General features: G+C 35.3%; 1 protein-coding gene and 1 long non-coding RNA gene across 2 annotated transcripts in view; one reads left to right on the top strand and one right to left on the bottom strand.

Moving 5' to 3' along the window:
* The window catches only part of LOC146996104 (uncharacterized), a 75,177-nt gene extending 53,619 nt beyond the window's left edge, over positions 1-21,558 (top strand). Inside the window, exons 2-3 of the long non-coding RNA XR_015041944.1 lie at positions 6,458-6,744; positions 21,232-21,558. This is a non-coding gene — a long non-coding RNA (uncharacterized LOC146996104). The remainder of the gene's footprint in view (positions 1-6,457; positions 6,745-21,231) is intronic.
* LOC118181549 (acetoacetyl-CoA synthetase-like) overlaps positions 1-21,929 on the bottom strand; it is a 162,134-nt gene that overhangs the window by 69,598 nt on the left and 70,607 nt on the right. The gene's annotated exons all lie outside the window — the stretch shown is intronic.

Genomic DNA, 21,929 nt, shown 5'->3' with positions numbered 1-21,929 from the left:
ACAACAGGATCGAGATGCGCGACACTTTTGATGGCTTCTCACAAAAAAGAAATCAAGACTCGATATATTCGGTTAACGTGGGGGCCAGGAAACTGGTCAACCACGCGCAATCCTTCGATCCGGCAATAATCTGTTCAAATGGCTACGAACATCCAAACCAAAATGAGCAGAGCTCACCCCCATCATGTTGGAATCACATGTTGCGCCTCACATGTGGTGGAACATCGTCAAGCAAATCGTGAAGAACCTGCTCCAGAATGATCAAATAATTCGCGGCATTCAAATGGTCCGTCGGTGTCAGGCATGTTGGGCGTCTGATGGTCGAGCATCTGTTGTAACATTCAAGCTGTCGTACACCATTTGTATTCATGTCCAATAAATGTTTCAAATTAATCACTCTTGCTTCTTTCCCATCTTCTACTTCCGCTACCACTTACCCCTGACATTTCCTATGCAATTCTTAATCCTTATGATGTGCCCTACCTACCCTAGAAGTTTGTCGCGACATTTACAGTACACCCTGTATTTATATATAATATAGGTAAGGGAGGTAATGTTTTGGGCTCAGAAACGCGATAGTGAGATTTCAGTAGATAAGCGTAAGTTAGGTTCTCCACAACACGTTTCTATTTTTTTTTTTTTTTTAGATTTATGCCTGTCTGTGTGTTTGTCGTTTGATGTGTGTGTCTATCCCCCTGTCTGTGTGAATGTGCATCACGCTTGAGGAATTTTGTCTCCACGGTAACTCTTACACTTATCTCAAATGTCTAAAAATTTCTGTTTTCCATATTTAAGCATTCTGCATTCATGTAATTTGGTCATATTTTGGGTAAAATTGGACAGCTGAAAGTGTTACTTCATCTGAAGTCCATAACAGCTTTTAATGGAAAACCAAACATAGCACTTTGCTTGAAGTCCATAACTATTTTCATTGGAAACTTATACTAAAGTATAATTTAAAATGTCATTTTTGTTATTTAATACGTTTTATACCAATAGGAATAACAAAATAATATATTTTGGCTAAAACTATTAAATTCGAGGTAATATGTTTTTTGAAGTTCTGAACAGATGATCGTGAAAAGGTATATTATGATATAAACAAAGCATCTCAAAATTTGACATTTAAAACACATATATGCTTGAGTAAACAAATTTTATTTGGGTATTATGTTAAGTCAGAAATAATATCTTGTTATGAAAGTTGTCTGCCCAAAACTGTTCTTAATACAACTAGAAAAAGGAATATGAAAGTAAAGTCATTAGTGCGGGTTGTCACATCACCCAAATCTATGATTTTCTGCTAATGTTTTGGTAGCTTTACAAAACCTTCGGCCCTGAAACTTGGTGGCTGCGAGTCCAAAAATAAATCAACATTATTTCAGACGTTATGTGCAGAATGGAAGATGGTACTAGAAAGATGTAGCTGCAAGTGTTAAAAAAAGTAGAATTCCGAAGAAGCGATGTAGGGGCTGTATACTAAAGATCTCATTTCAGTTCATACAGACTCCTGCCAGTGAATGCAGATACATGTGATCTTGCGTTATCTTGATAGAACATTACCTTTTTGTGTCGGAACTCAGTTCGACATTTTTCCTTGATAGCAGCATCAACGCGGACTAGCATCTCGCTGTACACCGTCGAGGGTTTTAATCTTTTTCCAGACACACTTTGTGGATAATACCACGGCAAACCCACCAGATACAAAGCATGATCTTTTTGTTAGTAAAATTGCGCTTCGCGACGCTGCTTACGCCTGAGTTCTGCCTGTGTTTTTGAAGTCAATCCACCTTTCTTGACAAGTGACGATCCGGTAACTCCTTAACTAGCTCTCGAGTGATTTCATACAGATCTTCTTCCGTCTTATCAACATCAGTAGACCGGCCAGAGCGCGCTCTACTTCTTGAATGTTATAGTCTCCGTTTTTGAGCTTTTGGTGCCAAACCTAAACAGTATTATATGGTACAACATTAGTACCTAAAGCTGAACACATGATTTGGTGACATTGTGTACTGATTTTTTGCAACAGAATTGGAAGTAGAATTCAAGAAGTAGATCGCGCTCTACTGCTTGAATGTTATAGTCTCCGTTTTTGAGCTTTCGGTGCCAAACCTCCACAGTATTATATGATACAACATTAGTACCTAAAGCTGAACACATGATTTGGTGACACTGTGCACTGATTTCTTGCAACAGAATTGGAAGTAGAATTCAAGAAGTAGATCGCGCTCTACTGCTTGAATGTTATAGTCTCCGTTTTTGAGCTTTCGGTGCCAAACCTCCACAGTATTATATGATACAACATTAGTACCTAAAGCTGAACACATGATTTGGTGACACTGTGCACTGATTTCTTGCAACAGAATTGGAAGTAGAATTCAAGAAGTAGATCGCGCTCTACTTCTTGAATGTTATAGTCTCCGTTTTTGAGCTTTTGGTGCCAAACCTCCACAGTATTATATGGTACAACATTAGTACCTAAAGCTGAACACATGATTTGGTGACATTGTGTACTGATTTTTTGCAACAGAATGGGAACTAGAATTCAAGAAGTGAATCGCGCTTTACTTCTTGAATGTTATAGTCTCTGTTTTTGAGCTTTCGGTGCCAAACTTCCACAGTATTATATGATACAACATTAGTACCTAAAGCTGATCACATGATTTGGTGACATTGTGTACTGATTTCTTGCAACAGAATTGGAAGTAGAATTCAAGAAATAGATCGCGCTCTACTTCTTGAATGTTATAGTCTCCGTTTTTGAGCTTTTGGTGCCAAACCTCCACAGTATTATATGGTACAACATTAGTACCTAAAGCTGAACACATGATTTGGTGACATTGTGTACTGATTTCTTGCAACAGAATTGGAAGTAGAATTCAAGAAGTAGATCGCGCTCTACTGCTTGAATGTTATAGTCTCCGTTTTTGAGCTTTCGGTGCCAAACCTCCACAGTATTATATGATACAACATTAGTACCTAAAGCTGAACACATGATTTGGTGACATTGTGTACTGATTTTTTGCAACAGAATGGGAACTAGAATTCAAGAAGTGAATCGCGCTTTACTTCTTGAATGTTATTGTCTCTGTTTTTGAGCTTTCGGTGCCAAACGTCCACAGTATTATATGATACAACATTAGTACCTAAAGCTGAACACATGATTTGGTGACATTGTGTACTGATTTTTTGCAACAGTATTGGAAGTAAATGATCGTTTTAATCTGATAATGTGATAATTCCATCTTGTATTTAGATAACGATATTTTTTTACAGATTTCACAGACTGAAGATTTTACAGATTTTACAGACTGAAGCAAGTCTCTTTCTTTCAAGTACCGAAAATCGTTTGGTAAAACATGATTAAACGCGCCAACGTGAACTGTTTGAGAAGACGATATTTGAAGTGGCTGGAAACTTTCGTTAAAACCCGATACTTTGTTTGGAAAGCTTAAAAGACTTTTCTGAAAAAATATAGAATAAGAGTTTGGTAGACAATTTTGTTAAATTGTGCAGCCAGGTGATTAGTTTATTTTGTATACTAATTTATTTTAAATTGAGCGATACATTTAGAACATGATATTTGATAAGTAAACACAAAACGTTCAAGAAAAAGAAACTGAAAGCTTTCAGATTTATATTACGCCCAAAACGATGTTTGGTACTTACGTATGAACTCCACCGCAGCTGCAGATTTGGCAGTTTTTAAGTGCCGCCAATCTACACCTAAAATTTTTGCGACAAATTATAAATTAAAACACTTTATTTAAAATTAAAGTAGTCAAACGGATTTCGGTGGAAAATGGGCCGATATAGATTTTAACATAGATTAAAAACAGTCTCTATTTTCTTTGACCTGATGCTGTCATCATATGAACTCTGCTAAATAAGATTCTAAGTGATGTCTCGCTGTCCGCCTATGTCTCTTGTTCCACCATTTAGCACAGCCCCACATTCTCTAAACTGTTTCTGTATGAACTCCTGTATCAGGATCAAAAACATTGTATTTATGATTAACTTTAGCATGTAAGAATCCTTCTTTTTCTATTCTGTTTGTTTGGTAACCTTTCCAACTGTCAGAATAAATTTTGTGCTACCATCTGCATTGTTTTCAATAATTTTATTAAGAAGGTAGAGCCAGTTTTATTATGAACAGTGACAACAGACGGATCTTTTGTTTCTCTACATATACCACCAAACATTCACTGTTTGGGTAATACTCGACCACAATTATTTTTTCTCTTAGTAAACAAACTTTCATCAATTTCCACAATGCAATCTGGTCCACCTGTCTTCTTGTTTGGTTTTTTATTCAAGACACATAATTTACGCATGTAATTCTTCCAGTCTATAACAGTTTTATCCGATAAATCAAGTTGCTTTTCAAAAAATTTAATCGACGTTAACTCCTTGCAGAAGCAGTATGTGAATCTCAAAGCTAAACAAAATGGAACTCTGTTTCCTTCAAACCAGTTGTCTTTTCTAATTCTCACTTGCTGATGACACTGTCTTAAATTACATTTCCAAAACGTACCTTTACCAAAATGAAGTTTCATATCATGCTAATTGGTACATTTTCGTTGTTTTGTTAAAATATTTCGCTCCTTAAAAATAAAATTGCGTCTTCTTCTGCGTTTGGAAAATCCCAAAGACGCATTTTCGTAGCACTAAGAAATGGCGTCAAAAATCAGCAAACAACAAGGCAAAAGGAAATCCAAAAGATAACTGCGTGCAAACAACAGGATTGCTCTTTATTGGCGCATCAGCGCAACTTCTGCCTACCAGGCTTTTTTTTTTTTTTTTTTTTTTTTAACGTTGCGTGTGTTACCTTGTAGAGCCTATAGATATTCATTGGTAGAATACAACTTGGACTTTAACGTAGAAGAAGAAGTAACGAATTCTTGCTAAGTCTTAGAGAATAAAGATTGCAGAAGAAAGGTTTAAATAACCTTTTTATTTAAACTAAATTAAAATAGATGCACGCATTTCGTGCTCACAAATCAGCACAACTTGTAGCTACGTAAATGAATAGAAAATAAGAATGTAACAAATCACTGAACATTTAAGATATCTAATGACTGGCTCGTTAGCTTTAACTAACACTAAATCGTCTGCAGACTGCAAAGCCAAGCCGATGAATTTTAGTACAAACTGAAAATTGTCTAACACCGGCTAGACAGTTAAATTTAAACACGTAGCCATAAATTCGGCAATAAGTCCGCTACTACGCTCTTTGAATTCTTGAAACGCAGATTAAATACTGCTTCGAAAACGTGTTCAAATTTGAATACTACGTCATACAAAATATACATTCCGACAAGAAACTGAAATCAGAAGGAAAAGAAAAGAAAACTAAAAGAAAAAAATCTAAAAGATTCAGATTTTTAAATTACGTCCATAGCGGCGTTTTCTTAACATTTTGTGTGTTACATTTATTTATTAAATATCATGTTCTTCCCCCTCAAACAATAAATTTCAGTCCAAGAGTCATGTCGCAAAATAATTTAAATTGAGCATATCTCTAGAATTTCCAATACACAGGATCCCTCGCTAGAGATAAAAATGTTTTTTCTCTACAACTTTGCCATTGTTCGCTTTGAAATCCTTGAGTTTGTTAATCGAAAATTCGTTAAAGTTTTACAAAATAGGAAATCGATAATAAAATAAATTCCAAATTTCAAATTTGGGCGTCCACATGCTTATATTCGCAGTACCGAATATTATAGCACTGAATTATGTTTAAAGAAATTAAATAATAAAGAATCTGCATAAAAGCATCTATGTTTCTGGTATTATGACAAAAAATTCTGAATAACGTAAGTCTCTACCGGAATATCGGCATCTGGAATTCCAAATTTGGAATTTGTTTTTTTATCCGTTTCACATTTTTAAAGCATTTATGAGTTTTTGATTAAGAAACTGTGTGTAGCGCGAGAGACTGTGTGTAGGAAATTAAAAAATACGCTCTTTTGAATATATTGTGATATTTGCTGTTTAATTGCACTTTATGGTTTAAGTGAAAATTATATATATGTTGGTGTATTTAATTATGGCAAAGCACACGAGGGCTATCTGCCTAAAGGGAGGGATGCCTTTCGTGGAGGACTTTCTAAGGGAAACTGGCTCGTATACACGTTACACATGGGGAAAACCACGAAAACGCACATGCAGCCAGCCCGTTCGCGGGATTCGAACCTCAGACCGAACTACCAGTGTTCAGCGTCTTTACCGCTCGGCCGCTGGTGGGCTGAAAAAAAATTATATATATTGAATAAATATAGGTAACACAGAAAGCATTAAGGAAACGCCCCTTTGGGAGTAATATAAAATCTTAAAGCTTTCAGGTTTTTTTTTTTTTTTTTTTAGTTAAAGAAATTATTTGTGGTTTATTTATTTTTTTTAATGTTAAAGAAATTATTTGCGGTTTATTTTTTATTTATTTTTCTCCCAATTGCAGATTGGAGGACAGTTTTACATTGTAACCCAGTCCATTAATCCATGCAGAGCCAGATGTGATGGTCTCCTTATTATGGAGGCACCTAATAGGTGGGCCACCATCGCCTCCAATAAAGGGACGGACAATTACAACTATGCCTTCTCCGGGACTCGAACTCAGGATCTTCGATATCGCAGTCAGGCTTTCTAACCACTATATCGTCTGGGCGGCTTTTTTTGAATTATAAAGAAACATTTCTTCTGAGCTATGTTCCAGAATATTATAGCCAACTGGACAGGTGTTGCCAGGTAAAACGTGCAATGAATTTTTCTCTTATGTATGGTGGTCAGTAATAAGTATTCCCTTTTTTTAATAAGTATTAAATAAAAAAATATATTTTTTTATTAAAATGTTGACAAGTGTGTGTTTTGAAATGTTATTGATAGCAAAAAAAGTAAATAGTCTCATTGCAGGTAAAGTAAATTGTTAGTGAACTGAAATTTCTACCGCAAATTACCAGCCGCAAGTAATTGGGTCAGCGTGAGGTGTTTAGCAATGATTAGAAAGTGGTTCGAACAAAGTCTTCCGCACGTCTGTCCAGTTCAGACGACGAATTTTAGAACAAAAATAAATAAATTATAACAATAAATAAAATAAAGGTGTTTTCTTTGAGTATATTTTGGTTTGAGAAATTCATTCTTGACGAGCAAGCCTTGAAACCCACAACTAACGCACGTGATTGCAGAAAAGCCAGAACGTGATTAGCAATTATCCTTTTAGGCCAAATTGGTACAGAAGGACGCAGACTCACGCAATGTTTTGATGTCATGTTCAGGGGTAACGACTTGGAAACGGAATTCCGAGCTAATCTACAATACGGAGGTTGGCGTAATGAATTTCATTTTTAAATTTACTTTTGTAAGGGGGTGTAGAATTTTTAGGATGGTTAGGAATAATGCACACCTTATTTTTTACTATAATCAATTAGTACGCTAATATACAAAGCCTCAAAAAATGATGGACCACTATAATTTTGTTTACCGTTTTTAAGGGATAGAAAAGCTTTGAAATAAAATATGAAAGAATATTTCCCTTTTGACTACATATTTTCTTAGTACTAAGTCTCTTTGTACTAAATACATTTGAAAAAATTAAATAGAAAATTATAAAAATAACGTTTCAGGCTGAAATTGAAAAAAAAAAAATATCACAAAATTAATCGGAAATTTTCATACTTTCTAATTAAAATCGTTTGCAATAAATGAAAACGAAATTTAATTAGTTTGGATGAAGATCCATGCAGAGCCAGATGTGAACTAACATCGATATAACAAAATCTAAACATCGTTTGCTTTTATTATTCGGAATTTGTTTTTTTAGAAAATGGTCGTTATTTTAATGTTTTCTTGCAATGTGTCTCGATCATGAGAGCAAATATCGTTAAAAACCCGCAGATTAGTTAATGATTTGCATCAAAAGAAAGAGAAATCTATTAGAAAATTACCTATTTGACTTCATTTAAATAATTTTACAGTTTTTAATATTATTAAGCGTTATAAGAAACAGAAACGTATTCAAAACGAAACAAGATCTGGAAAACAATATAAGTTATTTGATGGAATGAAACGCTTTACTCTAAGGCAGGGCTGGGCAAACTACGGCCCCCGGGCCAACTCTGGCCGCCGGAAGGTTCTATCCGGCCCGTGGACAGGATTTTAATTTGACGGTCAAAGGGAAATTAAAAGAAATATATATTTATACATTACATATACATCTCCTTTTCTACTTTATTTAAATATTATTATTTTCTTCCTTTTTTTAAAAGGACTGATGATCTTTTTACTTTCTCTATTTTTGTTCCACAAAACATAAATCGACGGAAATAGCAAACACGGACGTCTTTCAATCGGCAAAGTGTTAAAAGCTGAATTTCTTTGTTAGTTATAGCTGTAGATTTGCGCCAACAAGAGATAACGCTTGTTGGCGTTATCTCTTCTTGGCGCAAATCTTGTTGGCGTTATCTCTTGTTGGCGTTATATCTTGTTGGCGCAAAATTGTATCTCATTCTCGGGGAACAGACATATGGGAATCCAATATAGGTGAATTAGATCTCATATGTGACAGATTGTGCATTTTAAACTCCAACCAGCGGCTTTTTTTTTTTTTTTTTTTTTGGCGCGAGATTTAATATTATTGATTGCGTATGGCAAAATTGCGGACATATAGCGTCATTGTGAATAGTGGAGAAATTATTAAAAGTATAGCGTAGCTACTGCTTGCTTGGATTATTCGTAAAATATTTCAACACCAAAATGGCTACTGAGAAACGTAAAGTTGATTCAGAGTCCCCTGCTTTAATGGACCTGGAAATATTTTTTTACATTTGTAAAAGATAAACCAGTGTGTCTTATCTGCAACGAAGCTGTAGCAATTTTCACAGAATATAATATTTCCCATCATTTCGCATCTAAGCATAAGAATTCCAGTTACGAAGCAATGTCCGAATATGAAAGAAGCCAAAATGCAGAAAGTCTTTGTAAAAAATTATCAGGCCGACAAAATGTTTTCAAGAAGGTAAACAGCATCCAAGAAGCAGTTACATATACGAGTGACATTGTAGTATACAATATTACTCTTCAGTCCGTGCAATCTGAATACTCTGATGTACTGTATTACACGAAAGTAAAGTGGCTTAGTGCAGGATGTATTTTCGAGCGAGTTTGGCAGCTGAAAGACGACATTGTGTCATTCTTCTATGAGAAACAATGTTCCGTGGAGTGCGAAATGTTAGAAGATATAGAATGGCTTTCGGACTTCTCACAGATCTTCTTTGTCATATGAGCAACTTGAATGTCAAGATGCCAGGGAAAAATCAATTTGTCTACGATATCTGGGCCTATCTCAAAGCTTTTAAACTAAAACTTAATCTGTTTGCTGGGCAGTCAGCTAAGAACGAGGTCTCATTTCACGAGGTTAAATTCAATACTTCAGTAAATGAAGAGAAGTTTAATAATTATGAAGATGGCTTGAAAAAAACTGAGTTTTGAGTTCGAAAGCAGGTTTCACGATTTCAGTGCCATTCAAACAAAATTGGATATTTTTACCATGCCTTTCAACGAAAATTGTGGAGTCAGATTTGCACCTTGAATTAATTGAGTTGCAATCTAACAATCCTCTCAAGCACTTGTTTCTAAATATGTCAAAGTTAAGAGTTTTACAAATCATTATCGACAGTAAGCTTATTAAATTTAATATCTGACGCCCAGAAAATCTGTACTATGTTTGCTTTATCTTACATATGTGAACAAGTGTTTTCAACTATGAACCTTAGAAATAATTATTTCAGAAGTAGACCTCGTTCCTTAGAATGATTACATCTCACTTCGAACCTCAATATAAGAAAATTTTAAAACTGAAATCGCAATTTCATTCATCTCATCAACATATTTAAATTGTAATACATTTATATTGTTTTTAAAATTTTAGAAAAGTGTATCGTGGCCCTCCAAACGTTTTTTTTTTTTTTTTTTTTTTTTTTTTTTTTTCGATTTTTGGACCGCGATCGAAAACGTTTGCCTATCCCTGCTCTGAGTAACATTAAAAAGAATCCAAGACTGAGTGCTCCTAAACTTGCTGCGGAACTTCGTGAATTATATGAAATATGTTTAAATCCAGAAACTGTAAGAACAGTAATGCGATCTGCAGGATATCATGGGCGAGCAGTAAGAAGAAAATTTTATGTCAGTAAAACAATCCGAAACCTTCGACTCGCTTTCGCAACATCGATGATGGAAAAGACACCCGACTACTGGAAAAAAAAGTTATTTGCTGTTGAAAGCAGATATAACAACTTCGGCTCAAATGGGCGAGTGCTAGTGTGGAGAAAAACCTAAAGGAGAATTTCGGAAGCAATACTTAGTATTAAGTGTTAAACACAGCTAGGAAGGAGTTATGGTATGAGGATTTATGGCATATTTTCCGGTGTTGGTAATGTAGAGTTTTTAGATGGTAATATGGATCAGTGAAAGTACCTTGATATTTTGAAACGACATTTGGCATCGGGAAGTCTCAAAATCTTAATATACGAAAGTTTTTAAGTTCTACCAGGACAATTATCCAAAGCATACTGTGCACAATGTCAGACACTGCTGTTACATATGCGTCCAAAAGTAATTAAGGCACCACCGCAATCGCCAGATCTTAATCCCATTGAACATATTTGGCAGGAACTAGAATCGAAAATTCGAAAATAGGGCATATCTTCGTGGCAGCAACTGAAAGCAGTAACCCAAGATAAGTGGCATAAAATAAACCAACAAAATAACAAAGAAAACCTTTTGGAGTCAATGGCCCAAAATATTAAATGAGGTGATCAGGTGTAAAAATAATTGCACCAGATGTTAAAAAGCAAACGCAATGTAAGTTTTTGTCATTTTTGTCTCTTACTAAAAAGTGTCAGATTATTTTTGTGAGAATATTTTTCCTCATGAAGCAAACAATACTGATTTTTGAATTTCATTTCCTTCTTATCGAAAATGTATTCACTATAAATAATGTTGAATTTATATATAATCAAAATAAAATCCTTTCATTTTGTTTCAATTTATTTTAGTTTTCATATTCCTTAAAGAATACAAAATTTCAAAGTGTCCGGTCATTTTTGTGAACCACTGCAATTAAAGTAGTTGTTTTGGGGAAAATGAAAACTGTTTTTACAGAGGACACATTTTTAGAAAGACTTATTTGTTTCAGAATAAACAATTCTGGCAAAAACTCATTATTTGAAACGAGAAATATTGTCTGCTCCTTCTAAACTGGTTCTTCATTTAAAATGCCACATATAAACAATCTATACGTTTTCACGCTTTGCGAAAAGAAGCGTTCTTTTTACATAGTTCAAACACGTTGTGAAATACACAGTATTAAAATTTCTAAGGGCAAAATAAGAAACATTATTAATCTGAAAAATAAAAATTATCAGTCATTATTTCTATATGAAAAGAACACACTAACAAATGCCCGTAACTAAGTTGATAATATTTCTAATGTATCGAAATTTAAACCGGTAGAAAAAAAGAGAAAATCCGCCGACGTTGAAAACAATTTCCCATTCTCTAAATTCATCTGTAGCAATAATAAATAAAACAAAAAAAAACAAGATTTACAATTTCAAAAACTAAAATCATAATTTTCGCCAGTTTTTCCGGAGGCATATGGCTCAAGGCAGAACATTTCGTGGAACTCTGTATGAAAATTATTTAGCATGAGATAAATAAAAATATGCAAGCCTCCAATAAGTTCATGAAAATCGGTTAGAGAAATAATTGAAACTTAATTTCACAAAGGAACAGGAAATAATTTATACAAGCAGGCAATCCCGCTAGATAAGCGAGCTGCAGCAAAAGCAAAATTTGTAAGTTCTATGTACCCCTAGAAAGCAAATGTACGAAAACATTTCAATACGAAAAAAATTAGTTAATTCTTTCGAAGCATTAAACAATTCGTAAATATATATATTTTTTATTGCCGAATCAGGAAACAGAAACTTTTGACACTTCAGGTTAATACGTATGATGTCATGATTTAAATTTAATATAATATACCAACATTATCTCAATATTAATAAAAGAATTAACTTGGCCATAATATATCGCGTCAGTTATAATACGCTGGAACAAAAAAGTTGCCAACAACGGCTGTTTTATTTAAGATGCTGACATTAACGAACAATTCCGACATACAGTGACGTCACGTAGAATCGCGTGTTTTCTTCAAAGTCAGAATATGACTTTATGTTATAATAATAATATTGCAATGTTTGGCAATGCTATTTTTATTTCATATTTTGTAAAACTCAGAAATGTTTCATTAACAAACTCTGCGATTTGAAAGCGAGCAGTGGCGACACTTCTCGAAATAAAGCAGATTTTTATCTCCAGCGTTCGATATTGCCACTAGGAAGAATGAGGGCGATAGCATTTCCAGAGTTTTTAATTAGTATATCCGCTAATTGAAGTCGTACGAAGATGATATGGTCGAAATGGCTTCCTACGAATTGTTGGAATCCTGGGCGTACCTCTCTCGAAATTCAATTCCCTGCCGTTCCGGAGTAGATGATGCCACAAACAAAGAAGCAAACAGACAGATGTGCACAGATTTTTATAGTATAGATCTCTGTAATCTATACCTCAAACAATTTCGTTTTTTCTAATTTAGAGAATGGCAACAGGGAACTTATTTGTTTACAGGCAAGCATTATACGTTGAAAAGCAATGTGGGTCCTCTAGTTATAGACAATAAAACCTCAAAAAAGAGTTTATGGGCGATTCTGACGTGAATTTTATAAAACTTCACCAACTCAATGATGAATTATAAGATAGTTGAAACAGCGTCAAGAGACCAGACATGTTAACATAAAGGAAGTGCAGGCAGGCCAAGCGCTAATGATGACAATATCTTACCTTTTGAGATGTGATTGTGCGCAAATCCGGTAAGTCTATTCGCTGAGTCAGTATGATTCGCCTGTATTCCCTGTGCGATCCTGCAAACAGGAATTCCCACATCGACTATTTATTAAGTTGTTCATGAACGGTTGAAACCCTTGTAGATACATTAGGCATTTTTGGAAGCCGGAGAGATGAAAAATTAACAACGCCTTAGCCGGAAATCGAACCAAGGACCTCTAGAATACCGGCCCAGTGTGCAGAACCACTACCCCACGAAGGCATGTTAGGGAGGCGGGAGAAATACCTTATATACTCCCCCTTTTAAAGAGCAACTGGGGTTTTTAGGGGACCCAATCGCAAAATCCTTGGTGTGGAGAATCCTCATCCAACACCCTTTTAGTTCGGGCGTCACTGTAGACACATTAAATTAATTGGAAGCAGGCAAGATGAAAAATTAGCAAACGCCTTCTCCGGGAATCGAACAACGGACCTCAGGAATACCGGGCCAGTGTGCAGAACCATTACACCACGAAGGCACGCTAGGAAGGCGGGAGAAATACCTTATACCCTACTGGATATAAATTGAACGTTTGTCAACCAATCAAGCCTAATGATCAAGTCGTTCGTAATGAATTTTCTGTAGTCATTGTTGACCGTATTACTAATTGTGAGCAATTTGATTAGAAGAGCGTATTCACTGACGAAGCAAGATTTCATATTGGAGGAGAGAATTAATTGACATAAATCCAGAATTTGTGTGTCAGAAAACACACATTTTGTAAGAGAAATCAGCGAAGTAACCCTTAAGTTATAATCTTCATTAACTCAAAGTAATTGGTCCTTTCTTTTCTCTGAGTCATCAGTGAATTCGGATGACTCCTTCGATATGCTGAGCTTGTTTTCGATACTGCAATTAGAAACAAATCTGATGTATACACCACATAAATTTCTTGTACGGAATATTAAATTATACGCATTCTTTCCTGCACTTCATTTAAACTTATTTCCTCGAATTTCGATGGAGATATATTTCTCGTTCAAATAATTCAATTCTCATTTCGCGACAAGACAAAAATGCATAAAAACTCAAAATATCTGTATTAAAAATTGAAAGATATAGAAAAACATAAAGCACTAAATACAGTTAAAACAATTAAAGAACAGTTTTTACAATTCAAATTACAGTTTCTACGCAAAAACAAACAGTTCGGCCAGTGGGCAAGAAGGCAGATTTTTCGGTGCACAAAACTGAAAGTTTACTTTTGGTTTCACTCGGCATAAGGACACTGAAGGCTTAGAAATTGAGTTTATTGTGGACGCTCTGCTGAGTCAATATATAAATTAATTGAATAACTTAAATGATAATTTAGACTGGCTTAAGCATAATTTAATTCGCAATAGTAAAAGAAGACTTTACTTTGTTGTTGCGAAATTTAGTTTCTTTAGATTGGCAACAAATCTACTATTCTGCTAAGTTTCAAATGTAAACAAATATGGCTACTATGGTAAAAAAATTAGGCTTAGCTGCACTTAAGCAACTTTTAAATTGTTGATAATTCTACAACTATAACATGCAGCTATAACTAAAGGCTAAAAACCTTAACCGGAAGCTAAGAACAATATAATCCAATTATTTAAAAAAAATGCACAATTTACCTACATATAAAAATTAAAAATACTGAGCTCACAAAGCTGGAGTAACAGAGAAGTATATATGGTGCGACCGAATGCAACCAAAAAACGAGGTGGACATCCACATGCTACAGAAGTCCCACATACAAAATTTCAACATTCTGAGGCTACTCGTATTTGAGTTATGCGAGATAAATACATACATACGTACACATGTACATATGTACGTACGTACAGACGCCACGAAACTAAATTTCTTCTGAATCCATTTTAATTCAGTTTTATAATTCGTATTGGGAAAAAGAGTCCTTTATTCTGCCCTTACGTACAGATGTCACGCAAAAACATCTTTAAATTGCATTCGGCAGCGGTAAGAGTGTGTATTATCATTGAAATATGATACCCGAAATTTTTCGTGTTTACAATACTTCCTTGTAAGTAAGAATGCATCCAAACGTTTCTTCGAACAGGATGGAGCCTTCTGTCATTGTACTATACTTGTATAAATGTCTGTTGATTAAACATTCCGGTATCGCTTAACTGGTAGAGGTGGACCAATTTCATGGCCACCCCGTTCTCAGAATGTCCCATCATTCCTATTCTTTTTTGGGGGATACCTGTAGAACTGAGGTTATGCTGCAGAGATTGGCGGTCTCTAAGGACTGCAAAATCAAATCATCACACAAACAGCTAGTGTGATTCCGGAAATGCTTGCCGCCCAGTCGGTATTGTGGTTAGGGACCCTGACAGCTATAGCGATGGGTCTAAGTTCGAATCCCAGAGAAGGCATGGCTCTAACTGTTCGTCCCTTCATAGGGAGCAACGATGGACACCTATTAGGTGCTTCCATAATTAATCGGCTACCACTTCTGGCCTTTGTAGCGGTGCTAGGCTAATGACTATTAAATAAATCGCCCGGCCGCTGGTGGGTAAGAAAAAAAAATTAATTTTACCCACCAGCAGCCGAGCGGTAAATTCACCAAACAATGGTAGTTCGGTCCGAGGTTAGAATCCCTCGAACGTGCCGGCTGCATTGGCGTTTTCATGTTTTTCCCATGCGTAACGTATATAGGAGCCAGTTTCCCTTAGAAAATTCTCCACGAAGGCATCGCTCTCCTTAGGCAGATAGCCCTTTGCCGTAATGAAATAAACCAAACCAACCGCGAATGCTAAACAGACTTTGTATTTCGTAATATAATATATAATCGAGTACGTAATCGAGAACAGACTTTGTATTTTCCGAGCAACTAATTGTGCTTATTTTGAAGTGTACTTATATAAAACGTTTCGAAGTGCTAAGCAAAATTCTTTCAGTCATTTATTTTCTGTCTCATATAGTGCTTTATTTAAAAGATATCATTATCCATTGAATAAATTATGAACACTCTGTACATTGTGCTCCCTTGATGATGCATGGGTTTGCTAAATGATTGCAACAAAAAGAAGTATGTTTATTATTGAAAACAAGGAGAAAAAATGTAAAGACCTGGTTCTGTCAATGCAAAGAAAGTTTCAGTAAAGTGTTTATGATTGTCTTAGATTCTCTTGCAAAGGGAAATTAAAAATAAGAGGAGTGGGAAAAAGTATTAAAACTTACTCAACGTATTATCAAGAGACAGTTTTGCGTCCGATACTTACAGAAAAAATGCCATTCCCTTCTCTCAATGAATTTCAAAGAGTGAAACTTCAAAACAAAGTCATAGTTCGAAAAGTACCATTGCATTCCTTGAAAATAGGAAGACTGATGCTGATATTCCATGCATACCTTTTCAACGTATTCCTGCAAAAAGTCCCCAGATGTTTCACCTGTAGATTATTGTAACAGCAGAAACCCACCACGTAAAGTCCTTCTATCAAGCAAATCACAGTGCAAACTTATATCTCCCCCAAAAAAAGGTTATCATATCGAACATTTAAAAATGTACTTTTCACATTTGAAACATTACTTAAACGTCCGAAATCGTTCGAAAAATCACCTAAACACCGTTCTTATTTTAACTTATTTTTTCTTTAATTATTTATACTATAATCTCAAATTGTTAGAATTCTTTCGGCATGCTTTTATATTGCATTGTATTGTTCACTTTCTTCTGTTGTCAATAAAATTCAAAAGGAAGAAATAACTTAGGATGAGATGAGAATTCTGTTGGTCATCGCGTGTGTGTAAGCTATTTTCTCCAGTGGCGAGCGCCACCAGTGACTAAGTGGTTAAGTCCAGCGAATTCGGGAAGTTCGACCCGAGTTTGATGCCAGCTGAACGGGCTGGCTGCATGATTTATTTTTGTAGCTTTCTTCATGCATAATATTAAAATGAGGCAATTACCTTTCAGAGTCTTCCAAACAAAGGGCTCTTTTTAAACCTGCAAAATAAAAACATGAGATCTCTGCCCCCAAAATGTTCTTCGATATGAAATCATTCCCTAAAGTTATGTTTATAAATAGATTAATCATTTAAAGAATGGATGAAATTCCATTGACTATGTTGTTCAAAGAGGTAGACTTATGATATCTTGTAGACAAAACATTGGAAAAGTTAAGATGTTACCCAGAAACAGCATCAATGAATACAATCACAAAGTAGGAAAAAACTGATTGCAAAGGATCAATAGTGGGCATCCAGAACATGACCTCATTACTACAGACCTCTTTATGTTCACTTGTGTGCTTTGTCATATGCAAATAACGTAACTTCTGTCTTGATAATTTACTATTTGTTTCGATATTTGCAAAGTTTTTGATTCCCGCTGCATCATCATGTGTCATAACCGACAATATTGTTACGAATTTCTCACTTAGATTGGCTATTTTAGTAGAATTATAAGTAAAATGGTTGTATTTTTCTGTATAATGTAGCGAGAGGCAAATTTCAAAAGAAAGGTGTGCCAAAAAAGTTAAAATACAGGGGCATGAGGCATTTAACACTGAGTAGATTGGTATGTCGGTAATTAGAAGACATATTGCCAAGCTGACAACGGTTTTTGAGACTTATTTTATCTCCAAATTTGGCGAGAAATTTCAAAAATTCGCCAGATTTGGCAACCATTTGGCGACATTTTTTTCTGGTCCCTGTATTACCGTAACACATATTGTAACTGAATAAATGTAATTCACCACTATGTCAGCTGTAACCGCAGTTGCACCTTCGTATTGCTTTCCAGTCATTTCGAGATGCAAAAAGTACTAGAAGTATCTCGGCGACCGATTGAAAACTATTTGAGGGCCGAAGAGAGAGAGCATCTGCTCTTAGCTGCTTAGATATTGTTGTTGCAACTTGTAATTCCGAGTGGACTGAGGTAAATCCGAATTAGCTTTCTCTCTAAATGCACTTTGCCTTGCGTTGTGTTTAATGTTCTCAGTAGTTTGAAGTGCAATTACTGATTGTACTCTATGATACTGTGAACACTTATGCAAATATTTCTGAGGAAAGTTCCGGAATTCTGAAATATTTCTTTTGATAAAAATAAATTTTTATTAACCTATTATGGGACTTCAGCATTCAATCTATTATGAACCCATACGCACGCGACAATGTCTATAGCTCAGTTTCTCAAAGAAGAACACATTACGTTAAACTTTATTTCGTACAACATGATAAATCTCTCAAAACTGCTGGAAAAGACATAAACAATATCATAAAGAGAAACAGCTAAGACATCAATGAAAAGAGAGAAAGGGAAAAGGTAACTTTTCGCATATATTTTATTTTCTCCTACTCTACTTTAAGTCAACTGTCATCAGGCTAATAATATTTACAGCTACATTTTGTGTTTTCAAAAATTAAACCGTTAACTTGGAAGGAAATTTTGCCTCTCCCCCTGCATGCTCTCCTAGTGTAACTAGTTGAATATCCGGCAGACGTAGAAGCTCCGGAGTTGGAATTCCGGTGAAGACGTAGTTGGTTCTTTAAGTTTCATGCTTGCCATAAGTATCTAATGGCGAATTGCGGTTTTAGCACGATATTATTTATTTATTTTACTGACACCTTCTGTGATAATTTTCCCATTCGCAGAGTAAACATAGTTATAATAGGTTATGTAAGAATTCGCTTTATTCGTTATTGCGGTTTAGCCCCATGCTCGGGCCTAGCCGTCGGGCAGAGCTAATGAATGCTCATAATTGCTCGGAGAGAGTGCATGTCGTTGGCCAAGACATTTTATACCACATAGGTGCTATTATGATTCTAAGAGTTAGCTCCATCTTTCATGGAGAACACCCTAGAGAACGGAATCCAACGATCTTTACCCTTCTTAACACAACCTCTCGTTAAGGACACTTTTAACTCAACGATATTTTAAAAGTCGATTCGATAAATACCCATAAGTCATTTAGCCGTTGTCTCGCTGAAAACGCTGCCTAGAGAGCACACAGAGGGCAACCGAATTGCATTCGTAAGAAATGGAACGTTTTACGTTGATTAGGATGGTAAATACCCCGGAGGACGGATCTAGGGTCTCTGACCACTGTTCTTTTATCAGCAGATCCCTTGAGAGAAAATGTTCAGCCAGATATTATCGTTGGGTGTGTATGGGTTCGTTACGAAGTAAATGCACACAGAAACGACGGTAGCTTGAAAACTTTGTGCTGCTTTTAAATATTTTGTCCTTTTGCTATTGAATCGAATTTTACGTGGCGTAAGCATCAAGAACGTGATGTTAAATAAACACATAAAACGGTAATAAGAAACAAAAACGTTTTGTAAAGCCATCTTAGTTAGAAAATTGAACATTAGCTTGGTAAACTGAGAAAAGGTTAAAAAAAACAGAAATGTATGCCAACACGTAACCCTGCATCGGGAATTCTAAAGATATACTACTATGCTGTTTTTCGAATTTTTGTAATTTTGATGTTGGTGTATGTGGTATTCATGCGAAGAAAATGATGTCTAATAATAATAAAGCTAAAAAGATAAAAAGAAAATGAGTTACCTGGAGTGGAAAAGACTGCTAGCTCAGCGAAAGCGAAGAAACCTTTAGACTACCGCAAAATCTAACACCTTTCAGAATTTTTTTAATTTATTTATTTACTTTACTGGACATAATCCATCAACAACTGTGGATACTTGATGTCCTGTCTTGCGTAGACATTTCATTCAGATTTGTGTATCTTTGAATGTAATATGCAGAAATCACGTTTAAGCATTTATTTATTTATTTTCGCTAATTGTTAATTTTCAGTTAAAGTAATTTTTCTGTTTCTCTTCTTTTCACCCATACTTTTCATTCCAGAATGTAAATTAGATAGAGCGGGTTTATTCAAATTAAGGGAGAAAGAAGTGCTATTTAAGCGAAGGTTTCTACAGTTGATTTCAGAGCGGGTTTTGTCTACTCTAGGCCCTGTTATTAGAGTGATTAAATATCGATTTGTAGCTATGACGTTGAGTGCTTCTAGCCTTTGGATTTGTCTCGCCGGCTTCTACGAGCCAGAGCCTTCCTGCGTGTTTATTTTATCCTGTGAGCCGTTAGGCTAGTCTAAACTACATTTTATTTTAAATTCAACGTTGCTTGTTAAGCCAGAAGTGTTGGCTTATGTAAAAACAAGTGGGGCCAGCTGTTACTTCTTCGTAATCAAATACAAGGGCTTTTAATACCCTTTTTCTGACTTTCCCTGTACTGTTTTTCTAAGCTCGTCAGTTTATGCTACAAAAGCCGACGAGACTCTACACACTCATTTACTTCTGACAAATGAAACAATGAATAAAGATGGTTAGCCATTAGGCTTGTTCTACCGGCTTCTGCGAGCCAGAGCCTTCCTGTGCGTTTACTTTATCCGGTGAGCCGTTAGTATAGTCTAAATTATATTTTACTGTAAATTCAGCATTACTTGTTTAAGTGTTGGCTTATGTCAGCCCTAATAGGATTTACTGATACTTCTTGTGATCGAATAAAAGGGCATTTTACTTTCTTCTGACTTTGCCTCCCTATCTTTAAAGACCTGATGAAAATTGTTCAGCGGTCTTTTTGGAGCTCGCGAGTTTATACTACCAAAGCAGACGAGTCTCTACACAATCATTGTAACCAAGTATTTACTTCTGACAAATTAAACCATGAATAGAGGCGGTTAAAAATATTAAATTTTTAGCCTCAATGTTATTTGCTCTGAGCTGCTTCATTAAAGCGAAGATGTATTGGGTAAGAGTTGACTGCATCGTGTTGCTCGTGCATATAATCATATCACTCTTCTTATATCTGTTTCTAATATTAAATAATGAAGAAATTCTATGTATGTAGGTATTGTTATCTGTATGTATATACGTAGGTTCCAGCATTGTTTAAAAACACTGGCCACTAGAGTTAGAAGCCGACGCATTAGTAAGTTGTCGTTCGTAAGTATTTAGTTTTTATTTCAAATTTTTCTATTGTTATTGAACAAACTATGCGCTTTAAAAGCAATAAACGCAGATTCTTTTCCATTATTATTAATTACTAAACTGGATCCATGAAATTATTTTAGCTGAATTCATTAAAATATAATTGCATGTTTTTCTTTTTCGTAATAACGATTTTATTCGCCATCTGTTCGTCCTGCTCGCTTATTATATAAGAATTTTATGTGATTGTCTGAAAGCTGAACTTGATGGCAGTCGTTGTAATGAGTTTTTGAGGATTATGTTGATTGTATTACCATTATTTTGCCTTTTGATGACCTCAACAAATGTTTTATGCTTTTACTTTTGTTCTGCGTTTTCTTATCTAAATGTTTCTTAATCTATTTTTACAGCTTTCAGCCCGAATGGAAGCAGGATTGCTGACACAATGGACTCATAGAAATTTTCAATTGATACCAAGGCACTTGGATGTCATTTGCCTCCAGATTACTTCAGCAATCTGAGAAAACATGTTTGAAAAAAACATATTGAAGTTTCTGCTGAACAATGTTATCTGGTATGCTCCAAGGTTATATAAGAAAAAAACCGAAACATTTCTCTTGTAAAGTGAAAGTGAAATAAAGAAATGTTTTCTATAGAAATCAAATGAGACAGATACTACTGTCAGGCAATCAAACCTTAATGCCAGCCATTAATTAAATATTGCAACAAATGGGGTATCTTTCTCCCAAGTGGACACTGAAACATAATGTAAATAGCGTCAGTACATAGTCAGCTAACTTAAACTGAAAATAATGGTTTAGCTTACTTGATTACTACATGTGAACGCTATGTACTTGAGGGAACGGATCTCTTCGCGAAGGCTTTTAAGTGAAATTTGTTTGTATCTATGTTGCACATAAAGAAAACTATGAAAACTCCCCTGCCGCAGCCCGTTTCCCAGGAATCGAATCTGTTTCAAGCTTCCAGTGTTCAGATATTTTATCACTGGACCGCTGGTGGGCCCCGAAAACGATGCGTTTTAAAAATATACATAATAATTTCGTTCAAGAACGTGTACTTGTTTCTTAATTTATCTGCAGCTTGTCCA

The sequence above is a fragment of the Stegodyphus dumicola genome, chromosome 7 (assembly GCF_044657685.1).
Source record: "Stegodyphus dumicola isolate Sdum_Otavi_A_Nest chromosome 7, ASM4465768v1".
Lineage (NCBI taxonomy): Eukaryota > Metazoa > Arthropoda > Arachnida > Araneae > Eresidae > Stegodyphus > Stegodyphus dumicola.
Note: the sequence above shows the minus strand (reverse complement) of the source record. Positions and strands in the feature narration are given on the sequence as shown.